Raw genomic sequence first — 12,005 nt, 5'->3', positions numbered from 1 at the left:
TGGCAAATCCGATGCAAAGAGGAGGCTGGTAAGCTACAGTCCATGGGGTCACAAACAGTCAAGCACAACTTAGCAACTAAACATCAACAACAAAGTATAACTAAAATCAGTCGTAAAAAACCAAGGGTAAAACTACAAATATCGATTTGTGTGTTAAAGGAGGAAGCTAAACAGAGTGCTTTATGTAGTTTTCTCTATATTTTTTTAAAAATTTAGTCATCAAAATTAAGGCATGTGTCTGCTTGAATTTTAAGTATAATGTTACTTTCAGTTTACACTATATCCAGATCCATATTCTTCAAATCAAGACAATCATTTTAAGAATTGTTTTCAGATTACTTTCACTAAACTGTGTCTCTGGGATAGTATACCAAACTTAGCTATTAAATGCAAAGAAAGTGATTGTACCAGACTCTGCATTTATCCATTCTATTGAGAATTGGTGACTTCCCACCCATCTAATAATTGGTTCCAAGATAGTTAGTCTTGCAAAATCTCTAAAATCCCCAACTAGAAAAGTCCCCGGACATAAATTGCTTCTGCTATGTTCTGGCTTTCTGAATGATGGAGAAATAGAAAAGGAGACCATATTGTGCTGAAGGAATGATACGGGTCACATGCCACAGGAGGAGATGTACTGGAGCAGAACAAAGAAAACCTGCATTTTATCCCCAGGTACCTCTGTTTTGTTTTCTTAAAGTAAGCTGCAAAATTTCTCTAGGCTTCAAATTATTCTAGTATACAGGCTTTGAGAGTCAAATGCAACAAAATATAACAAGATTCCTATTCCAAGAAAGTGACTTCTATCCCCAACTTCCTTGTGTGTGAAGCATTTGATTTAGAACTAATTTTTCCTCTCTCACATTTTTTTTCTCTCTCATTATTTTTCTGTTAATCTGGCTACCTACATCCTCAATGATACATGGAAAGATGATTTTTTTAAGTGTGGCAATGATTCACCAGGGGATTTTGACTAATTTACTTTCTCCCTAGACTGTGGTCTATGTAAATGCAGGAATTCATATCAGATAGTCTGTTGAGGACTTTCCCAGCCTAATAATTCTATGATTCATGAGGAGAAGGTCTCTGAACCTTGGAAACAGACTTAGAATTATATCTCACAGAGCTGAAGAAGTGAGAGTAGCATAGATGTTCCAGAATGCACCGACAGCTTGTAGTTTCCAAATCATGATGGTTGCTCTTAATGCTCCATAATAACCATGGGTTCACGAAGCAGAGCAAAAAGGAGTTATTAATATGGTCATGTGTGTAGGACTATTTCCTAAAATGGCTAATGTTCAGCATAAAATTTCTTCAGGCAGAAGCATCATACGTATTTCATGTGGTACATAAGAAGACAACTTTTGCAAATGGTATTTATACCATTTGCATTCTGCCATTTTTGAGTTTTTAACAAGAGCCTTTACAATGCAGGGGTGTGAAGAATTGACAGATTTTATACATTTTAGTGCTTTTTCACAATGTCTGCTATGTTCAGCAGAATATAAGCTTTCAGATTTAAAATACGTTTTCTAGCTTATCCCACTGTGCAAATCAGTACATTAAGCAAGCCTAGCAGAAAACCATAGCAGGCAGATAAAAAAGCTGCAAGAGGCTTTCCTTTCAAATGTGATGGGAAATAAGATTTAAATATCAGTGTGCCCACCAGGGTATGACCCAGAAATTACAGCCCTGAAACAGGAAAAACTATCACCAAGCAAGGTCAACACAGACACACACTAGCTTGTGAACTTTGAAAGAACTCACTTAAAATCATTCAAATAAAAACATCCTTCATTAAGCAGGCTTTCTTAAACATATTATACCAAAACACATTGTTGATATAGGATAAACGGCTGCAACAAATAAACCCACATAGAGTCCATGTTTCTTGCTCTCGCAATAGTCCAGACAGATGTTCCTGGCTGACATACAGCTCTCCGCTCTGCAAGGATGACGAGTTCTAGACTCTTTGCATCCATGGTCCGCATTCTGTAGGCTGCTTTAGGTTATGTGGCAGAAAATGGAAAAAAAGATGAAGAAGGTACATCTATTCAGAAAAAGACTCCAGCACTAGGAGACTGGGATTAACACATACACACTATTAATATTATATATAACAGTTCAGTTCAGTTCAGTCGCTCAGTCGTGTCCGACTCCTTGCAACCCCATGAATCGCAGCATGCCAGGCCTCCCTGTCCATCACCAACTCTCACGTCCATCGAGTCAGTGATGCCATCCAGCCATCTCATCCTCGGTCGTCCCCTTCTCCTCCTGCCCCCAATCCCTCCCAGCATCAGGGTCTTTTCCAATGAGTCAACTCTTCGCATGAGGTGGCCAAAGTATTGGAGCTTCAGTTTTAGCATCATTCCTTCCAAAGAAATCCCAGGCTTGATCTTCAGAATGGACTGGCTGGATCTCCTTGCAGTCGAAGGGACTCTCAAGAGTCTTCTCCAACACCACAGTTCAAAAGCATCAATTCTTCAGCACTAAGCTTTCTTCACAGTCCAACTCTCACATCCATACATGACTACTGGAAAAACCATAGCCTTGACTAGACGGACATTTGTTGGCAAAGTAATGTCTCTACTTTTGAATATGCTATCTAGTGTGGTCATAACTTTTCTTCCAAGGAGTAAGCGTCTTTTAATTTCATGGCTGCAGTCACCATCTGCAGTGATGTTGGAGCCTCCAAAAATGAAGTCTGACACTGTTTCCACTGTTTCCCCATCTATTTGCCATGAAGTGATGGGTCCAGATGCCATGATCTTCATTTTCTGAATGTTGAGCTTTAAGCCAACTTTTTCACTCTCCTCTTTCATTTTCATCAAGAGGATTATTAGTTCCTCTTCATTTTCTGCCATAAGGGTGGTGTCATCTGCATATCTGAGGTTATTGATATTTCTCCTGGAAATCTTGATTCCAGCTTGTGCTTCTTCCAGCCCAGCGTTTCTCATGATGTACTCTGCACAGAAGTTAAATAAGCAGGGTGACAATATACAGCCTTGACGTACTCCTTTTCCTATTTGGAACCAGTCTGTTGTTCCATGTCCTGTTCTAACTGTTGCTTCCTGATCTGCATATAGGTTTCTCAAGAGGCAGGTTAGGTGGTCTGGTATTCCCATCTCTTTCAGAATTTTCCACAGTTTCTTGTGATCCACACAGTCAAAGGCTTTGGCATAGTCAATAAAGCAGAAATAGATGTTTTTCTGGAACTCTCTTGCTTTTTCCATGATCCAGCGGATGTTGGCAATTTGATCTCTGGTTCCTCTGCCTTTTCTAAAACCAGCTTGAACATCTGGAAGTTCACAGTTCACGTATTGCTGAATCCTGGCTTGGAGAATTTTGAGCATTACTTTACTAGTGTGTGAGATGAGTGCAATTGTGCCGTAGTTTGAGCATTCTTTGGCATTGCCTTTCTTTGGGATTGGAATGAAAACTGACCTCTTCCAGTCCTGTGGCCACTGCTGAGTTTTCCAAATTTGCTGGCATATTGAGTGCACTTTCACAGCATCATCTTTCAGGGTTTGAAACAGCTCAACTGGAATTCCATCACCTCCACTAGCTATATTCGTAGTAATGTTTCTTAAGGCCCATTTGACTTCACATTCCAGGATGTCTGGCTCTAGGTGAGTGATCATACCGTGATTATCTGGGTCATTAAGATCTTTTTTGTACAGTTCTTCTGTGTATTCTTGCCACCTCTTCTTAATATTTTCTGCTTCTGTTAGGTCCATACCATTTCTGTCCTTTATCGAGCCCATCTCTGCATGAAATGTTCCCTTGGTATCTCTAATTTTCTTGAAGAGATCTCTAGTTTTTCCCATTCTGTTGTTTTCCTCTATATCTTTTCATTGATCACTGAAGAAGGCTTTCTTATCTCTTCTTGCTATTCTTTGGTACTCTGCATTCAGAGGATTATATCTTTGCTTTTCTCCTTTGCTTTTTACTTCTCTTCTTTTCACAGCTATTTGTAAGGCCTTCCCAAACAGCCATTTTGCTATTTTTCATTTCTTTTCCATGGGGATGGTCTTGATCCCTGTCTCCTGTACAATGTCACGAACCTCCGTCCATAGTTCATCAGGCACTCTATCTATCAGATCTAGGCCCTTAAATCTACTTCTCACTTCCACTGTATAATCATAAGGAATTTGATTTAGGTCATACCTGAATGGGCTAGTGGTTTTCCCTACTTTCTTCTATTTAAGAATTGAAGAATGTGGTCCACTGGAGAAGGGAATGGCAAACCACGTCAGTATTCTTGCCTTGAGAACCCCATGAACAGTATGAAAAGGCACAATGATACGATACTGAAAGAGGAACTCCCCAGCTCAGTAGGTGCCCAATATGCTACTGGAGATCAGTGGAGAAATAACTCCAGAAAGAATGAAGGGATGAAGCCAAAGCAAAAACACTACCCAGTTGTGGATGTGACTGGCGATAAAGCAAAGTCCAATGCTGTAAAGAGCAATATTGCATAGGAACCTGGAATGTCAGGTCCGTGAATCAAGGCAAATTGGAAGTGGTCAAACAAGAGATGGCAAGAGTGAACGTCAGCATTCTAGGAATCAGCAAACTAAAATGGACTGGAATGGGTGAATTTAACTCAAATGACCATTATATCTACTACTGCGGGCAGGAATCCCTTAGAAGAAATGGAGTAGCCATCATGGTCAACAAAAGAGTCTGAAATGCAGTACTTGTATGCAATCTCAGAAACGACAGAATGATCTCTGTTCATTTCCAAGGCAAACCATTCAATATCACAGTAATCCAAGTCTATGCCCCAACCAGTAACACTGAAGAACAGTTCTATGAAGACCTACAAGACCTTTTAGAACTAACACCCAAAGAAGATGTCCTTTTCATTATAAGGGACTGGAATGCAAAAGTAGGAAGTCAAGAAACACCTGGAGTAATAGGCAAATTTGGCCTTGGAGTACAGAATGAAGCAGGGCAAAGGCTAATAGCATTCTGCCAAGAAAATGCACTGGTCATAGCAAACACCCTCTTCCAACAACACAAGGAAGACTCTACACATGGACATCACCAGATGGTCAACACCGAAATCAGATTGATTATATTCTTTGCAGCCAAAGATGGAGAAGCTCTATTCAGTCAGCAAAAACAAGACCAGGAGCTGACTGTGGCTCAGATCATGAACTCCTTATTGCCAAATTCAGACTTAAATTGAAGAAAGTAGGGAAAACCACTAGACCATTCAGGTATGACCTAAATCAAAACCCTTCTGATATAAAAAAAGAGATGGTATTAAATAGATAGTCAACCTTGAATATTCACTGGAAGGACTGATGCTAAAGTGAAGTTCCAGTACTTTAGCCACCTAACATGAAGAGATGGTTCAATGGAAAAGACCCTGATGCTGGGAAAGATTGAAGGATTGTGGAGAAGGGGAAGACAGAGGATGAGATGGTTGAATGGTATCACCAACTTGATGGCATGAGTTTGAGCAAACTCTAGGAGACAGTGAAGGACAGGGAAACCTGGAATGCTGCAGTCCACAGGGTTGCAGAGTTGGACACAACTTAGCAATTGAACAACAACAAAAAAAAAGATTTAAAAAGAAAAAAAATGAGAACATACTGTATAGCACAGGGAACTTTATTTATGCACTCTGTGACCTGAAAAAGAAGGAGTCCAAAAGGGAGAAGATATATATATATATCCTCATATATATGACTGACTTGTTTTTCTGTAGAGTAGAAACTGCTGCTGCTGCTGCTAAGTCGCTTCAGTCGTGTCCGACTCTGTTCAACCCCATAGACAGCAGCCCACCAGGCTCCCCCGTCCCTGGGATTCTCCAGGCAAGAACACTGGAGTGGATTACCATTTCCTTCTCCAATGCATGAAAGTAAAAAGTGAAAGTGAAGTCGCTCAGTCGTGTCCGACTCTTAGCAACCCCGGGAACTGCAGCCTACCAGGCTCCTCCATCCATGGGATTTTCCAGGCAAGAGTACTGGAGTGGGGTGTTGTAAAACAAATATACTCCAATAAAAATTAATTTAAAAAAAAAAAAACCCAGCCTGGAACCACAGTCTTTCCATTCTCACCGCTTTACGAAGAACTCCAAGAGCAGTCCTTTGATCAATTTTGCTGCAAGGGAGATTAAAATCTATAGTCTTGTCAAGTGCCATGAAGAAGGGGAGATGGGATTCTGGTGTCCAAAAAACAATCACAGAAATAAGTGTATGCAATAAACGTTGCACACGTAAAATTCCTGCTGATACTAACATTCTAACACATTTAATTGTTTTAAAGATATTTTAACATGAAACAAGGAAGCTAGAGTGTTTATGATACAAAGTAACAAAAGTATAATTTCAATCATTTTGCTGGTTCATGAAAATAAGTCCTGGTTTGAGAACATAAGTGGTAACAAATTTCAGGATGCTAATTTTGTGACATCGAGGTACCATTACCCAAATATGGCGTCAATGGGAATTAAAATAATTCTGAGACTTTAAGAGAAAGTAGAGGAGCATAGATGAATTTTTTAAGACCTATATACAAGTCCCTTTACTAAAAATGTGAGATATGTATACCCGTGGCTGAGGCATGTTGCTGTATGATGGAAACTAATACAATATTTTAAAGCAATTATCCTCCAGTTAAAAATAAAATAAATTTATTTCATTTTTTAACATAAGAGATTAACCATAACCTTCTCATATATCAATTTCTCTTCTTTAAAAAGACACTTCCCAGATTTCTCTGTAACCGTTACTCTTAGAATAAACACACTTTAAAAGAGATAAAATGGAGAAAGTACTTTGAAATGTCATAGAGCTATATACATTCACATAAGGAATTTTTAGAATACTAATTTTTTCTTGTACTAGTTTTTAAAATTCCAAGAAAAAGTAGAGTAATGCGACTGTTAATTCAATATTTAAGATATTTTTAAAATTTAACAAAATATTTCTATAACGATTTGCCTCATAATGAATGTTTCCATTTACAGTCTTTCCCAGATTACTAATGAAAAACAAAATATCTTGCTATTTTTCATATTTATTTTACTACTTTGTAGGTCCTTTGAAAAAATAACATATTTTATTCCAGGTGGTAAAGTTGGAATTTTTTATAATATCAGTTAAAACTTTCCTAATCTTAGACCTTTGTGTGTGTATGTGTAATTTATGATTACGTATTTTTGTCATTGAATTAACATATGGTATAATTATGAAACTGAAAACCTATAAATTTTAGTTGTCAACTTTAAAATGTACTTTAAATAAATTTACGTGTTAAAGGTATAAAAAGTATTTTGTGCTTACTAAAAATGGAAATATTTTAATAATTTATTATATAGGAAAAATTTTATTTTTATTCAGTAATATTTTAGAGCAATGTTATTAGTTTTGCCTGCTTTAACACTTTGAGTTCCAACTATTTAAAGATATTCTAAGTTCAAAAAAAAAAAAAAAGATATTCTAAGTTCAGCCAACTATAAAGGTATTTATAGTGGTTTTAATGTATATCAAAATGGAATAAGATATTTCATGAAGCTACAATATGCAATATGTACTAGGTATGTATGGTTCATTGCTAATGGTAGGGATCCATAGTTTAATAATCATGATGATTCTGAATTTTTATTGACTTATTGTAAGATCTGATCAGATCATTGTGGTGTTTTGTTTTATTTTGCTTCCTTAATGTCACAGTTGGGCTTACAAAGCACTGGCACCTGGACTAAGCCAAGCTAATAACCCTAAAAATGTTATTTTTCATTTTACTGGCATTTTACCACGACCTTTCATCTACAGTTTGTTTGGAAGAGTCTTTTAACGATCGTCCATTTGAGGAGGATTAATTAAGTTAAAACTAGATATTTCCACTTAAGGAGGCGCAGAGAAATTACCCTTTGCTGCAGCGCACTGAAAGCAGATGAACTAGTGGAAGCAGTTCTGTGGGGAGCTCTGTCTGAGAAGGAATAGGACCACAAGGGGGCGCCAGAGGCAGTTCACAGAGAATATTCATAAGGTTGTCACCTACATATGTTAGATAAAAATAAGTAAAGATTAAAGTACTCCACAATGGGTTATTTTTGTTTGATCCTGAATGTATTCACACTCGCCTGAAGGACAGTGCATTTTAATTACCTAATGAATCTTAAAAATGCAGCTTCTGATTGCATATATCTGGGGTGGGGACCAGAATTCTACAAACCTACCAAGTTCCCAGGTGCTGCCCCTGTTGTTGGTTCATAGATCTCAAGCTAAGTTGCAAGAATTTAGAACATAATAGCTTTAAAGATTAATTACAGATAACAAATATAATGGGCAGTTCTATAGTGAACAAATCCTTAGTCTTGGATCTGTTTCAGTTCAGTGACTCAGTCGTGTACAAATCTTTGTGACCTCATAAATCGCAGCATGCCAGGCTTCCCTGTCCATCACCAACTTCCGGAGTTTACCCAAACTCAGCCATCTACCCATCTTATCCCCTGTTGTCCCCTTTTCCCCTGCCACCAATCCCTCCCAGCATCAGGGTCTTTTCCAATGAGTCAACTCTTTTCATGAGATGGCCAAAATACTGGAGTTTCAGCCTCAGCATCAGTCCTTCCAGTGAACACCCAGGACTGATATCCTTTAGGATGGACTGGTTGGATCTCCTTGCAGTCCAAGGGACTCTCAAGAGTCTTCTCCAACACCACAGTTCAAAAGCATCAATTCTTTGGCTCTCAGCCTTCTTCACAGTCCAACTCTCATATCCATACATGACTACTGGAAAAACCATAGCCTTGACTAGACAGACCTTAGTCTGCAAAGTAATGTCTCTACTTTTGAATATACTATCTATGTTGGTCATAACTTTCCTTCCAAGGAGTAAGTGTCTTTTAATTTCATGGCTGCAATCACCATCTGTAGTAATTTGGGAGCCCCCAAAAAATAAAGTCTGACACTGTTTCCACTATTTCCCCATCTATTTGCCGTGAAGTGATGGGACCAGATGCCATGATCTTCGTTTTCTGGATGTTGAGCTTTAACCCAACTTTTTTACTCTCCACTTTCACTTTCATCAAGAGGCTCTTTAGTTCCTCTTCACTTTCTGCCATAAGGGTGGTATCATCTGCATATCTGAGGTTATTGAGATTTCTCCTGGAAATCTTGATTCCAGCTTGTGCTTCTTCCAGCCCAGCGTTTCTCATGATGTACTCTGCATAGAAGTTAAACAAGCAGGGTGACAATATATAGCCTTGACGTACTCCTTTTCCTATTTGGAACCAGTCTGTTGTTTCATGTCCAGTTCTAACTGTTGCTTCCTGACCTGCACATAGGTTTCTCAAGAGGCAGGTTAGGTGGTCTGGTATTCCCATCTCTTTCAGAATTTTCCACAGTTACTTGTGATCCACACAGTCAAAGGCTTTGGCATAGTCAATAAAGCAGAAATAGATGTTTTCCTGGAACTCTCTTGCTTTTTTGATGATCCAGCGGATTTTGGCAATTTGATCTCTAGTTCTTCTGCCTTTCCTAAAACCAGCTTGAACATCTGGAAGTTCACAGTTCACGTATTGCTGAAGCCTGACTTGGAGAATTTTGAGCATTACTTTACTAGTGTGTGAGATGAGTGCAATTGTGCAGTAGTTTGAGCATTCTTTGGCATTGCCTTTCTTTGGGATTGGAATGAAAACTGACTTTTTCCAGTCCTGTGGCCACTGCTGAGTTTTCCAAATTTGCTGGCACATTGAGTGCAGCACTTTCAGAGCATCATCTTTCAGGATTTGAAAGAGCTCAACTGGAATTCCATCACCTCCACTAGCTTTGTTTGTAGTGATGCTTTCTAAAGCCCACTTGACTTCACATTCCAGGATGTCTGGCTCTAGGTGAGTAATCACACCATCATGATTATCAGGGTCATGAAGATCTTTTTTGTACATCTCCTCCATTCATGAAATTTTCCAGGCAAGAATACTGAAGTGGGTTGCCATTTCCTTATCCAGAGGATCTTCCCGACCCAGGGATCGAACCCAGGTCTCCCACACTGCAGGCAGATGCTTTACCATCTGAGCCACCAGGGAAGCTCTTGGATCTGTTTACATAAACAAACAAACAAAAAAAAAAAACAGAACCAGGAATGGAAAAATAAATAACCGATAATGATACCTTAATCAAAAATTTTCTTAAAGCATACCTCCATTCCACCGCTTGTAGACCTTTGGCCATGTCTTACACAATGTTCTGACAAGAAGCAAGATTTCACATACTGTCTAGAGTTCTGTAAGACTATGGGTAAGTTCATCAGCAGTAGAGAAGGCAAAGCTAGAACTATAGAGGGGTTTACAGCCTCTTGGTCATCTAGTGCTTGCTTTCTTGTATTTATCAGTGCAGTGATGATAAGAATCCTGATCCTGACAGTGGTGTTGAAAGGATTATACAAGATTATAGGATCAATAATACTTCATGTTAATTGCCCCTAGCAATCTTCACCTGCCAGTGTGTTTAGAGAATTTGTCACTGCTTATGATTAAACCCAAGCTAGCTGGTAACTTCTCAATTACTAGAGTGCCCAGAAGCACTCCAACATATTTTAGCATAAATTGGGATTAGACAGTGTGATGGAGAATGAAGGACTTTTCAAATACTTCATGAAATAGTTGAAAACAAAGGAATTCAAAGTAATCTTATATGCATTTTTATATGCATATGAAAATGCATACATTTTATATGCATTCTCAAATTAAGTGTTACTCACTCTGAATTTAGTGTGCTTGCTAAAAAAAATAGCCAAATTTGTCAAAGAAATTCTTGATGTTTACTGAAGAAGATGAGAGAAAAGAACTTGACAACTAACAGGGCAATTTTATTTTAAAGGTGTTTATAAGCCTAGAGAAGGGAGAATGGAATAAATATGTGTGCTTCATGAGCCTTGAAACAATTAAAACCTTTGATTTTTTTCTTACCTTCAAAAAAGTTATTCAGGATTATATGTATGAATAGTTAAAATCTAAGCATTTTCAGTCAACTGAGTGTCTTTATCACTCTGCAATCTCAAATTTCTTAAAGACAAAAGCTTTTCATATAATATTTTAATAAACTCCCAACTAGATTATTTTAGTTTTTATTACAGGAGGGAAAACTAGCCAAGAAAACCTCTTTCTAAAATAACTAAATATGCATGCCATTTTCAAAAGAACTTTCAGTAACATATTCATCCCTAAGGTCTGTTTAAATGTTATGGAGTTTATACACATACAAGCCCATATGCACACTCTTTTTTCTTGTTAAAAAATATAACATTTAAAAAAATACAACTACTTCACAAAATGCTTTCTTTCTGGTGTTACTAAAGAAACATTTGGCTTTATTCCCTGAATGACTGTTAGCAGCACTCTATATCCACCATTGATAAATTATAATAAAGGTTCTAAAAAAAATTCCTACTGAAATAAATCATATCAAACTTTAAGAACAAAAGTGGATAGAGTGATCAGATTGATACTAAGCAATTCCTCTTCAAATTGGGCTTTCCAAGTGGTGCTAGCAATAAAGAACCTGCCTGCCAATGCAGGAGACACAGGTTCGATCTCTAGGTCGGGAAGATCCCTGGAGGAGGGCAAAACTGGGCAATCCACTCAACTATTCTTGCCTGGAGAATTCCATGGACAGAGGAGCCTGGCAGGCTACAGTCCATAAGGTCACACAGAGTTGGACGTGACAAGCAACTTAGCACACATGCAGTTCATCTTCTTATTATAATATTGATCAAACCATATAGATATTTCCTTTTTCCAGAGTCTCATACAAGTGCAAAGTAATCTATTAAAGCTTTCTAAATGTATTATGCCAACGTGGGAAAAAGAAAGAAGATCTTTTGTGTATCTAATACGTGTTGGGAGCTGTACAAAGGTCAAAAAGGTACATATCTCCTGTGATATCTTCCAAAAAGCAGGCCAAAGGTGGACTTGTTTCACTTTATGGAGAAGGAAGATGAGGTTCAGAGAAATTAAGTCATCATGTCAGTGTTAGAAAGTTGGTAAG

This window comes from Budorcas taxicolor, chromosome 1 (assembly GCF_023091745.1).
Source record: "Budorcas taxicolor isolate Tak-1 chromosome 1, Takin1.1, whole genome shotgun sequence".
Classification (NCBI taxonomy): Eukaryota; Metazoa; Chordata; class Mammalia; order Artiodactyla; family Bovidae; genus Budorcas; species Budorcas taxicolor.
Note: the sequence above shows the minus strand (reverse complement) of the source record.